This window comes from Octodon degus, unplaced genomic scaffold, assembly GCF_000260255.1.
Source record: "Octodon degus isolate 3935 unplaced genomic scaffold, OctDeg1.0 scaffold00211, whole genome shotgun sequence".
NCBI lineage: Eukaryota > Metazoa > Chordata > Mammalia > Rodentia > Octodontidae > Octodon > Octodon degus.
The window spans coordinates 4,457,726-4,458,613 of NW_004524787.1; the positions used below are offsets into that span (position 1 = coordinate 4,457,726).

Sequence of the window (888 nt, forward strand, 5' to 3'; positions counted from 1 at the left end):
ATATATGCAGTGTATTATTTGTTGAAACTGTACTTTCGGTTTGATTTGAAACTGTCTCATTGCTATATGTTTATCAATAAAACTTTGAAAAGAAACAAAAAGAGCAGGTGTTTGTATCATCTCAGATTCCAGTTCATATATGGTAGCTCCAATGCAGGATGGTATGACAGAGGAGTATGATGGAGCAAAAGCCATTTACCTCACGGCCAATAGGAAGATAAAAGAATGAAGGGAGCAGAGGAGAATGTAAAAACACTCTTCCAGGCCACATCCCGCAGTGACTCACTTCTTACCATGCCTCAACTCTTAACAGCATATTTAGCTTTAAACCTACTGTGGACTAATCTCTAATGGAAATAGAGCCCCCATGATATAATTACTTTGCAGGCACACAACTATTTGGGGTACGTTTTACTTGTAAACTGTAACAAATGTTCACCTAATGTTTAAGCTCATGGAAAACCTTTTCTTTATCCATCCATGTACAGGCTTTCAGAATGAAAGTATTATGGGGCCATGAAGGCTTCCATCCAGGTTTCCAGGGAAGGCCTGTAAGGGCATCAAGAAGTGTCTAAGAGTACAGTATTTGAAGTTGAGAAAGTGAAGGCAAAAGTACAATGGAGACCTAGGCATTTGAAGCAAACAGTAATGTGGAACATCCACTGAGGAAGGCTATAAGCAGGGAATGGAGTCAATCTGGAAGAGATTCCATATTGGTTAAAACTAGAACGACCAGGGGCAAGTACTGCTTTAAGACCTTAGGAACTTTCATACCTACTTCAACTGCCCCAAGTGTTGGACACGGAACTTTAGACTCAGTTTGGTCCAATTCCAATTCCAATTCCTTCCTTCCTTCCTTCCTTCCTTCCTTCCTTCCTTCCTTCCTTC

General features: G+C 40.4%; 1 pseudogene; it reads right to left on the minus strand.

Moving 5' to 3' along the window:
* Nucleotides 1–888, minus strand: part of LOC101575141 — a 25,841-nt pseudogene that overhangs the window by 23,857 nt on the left and 1,096 nt on the right.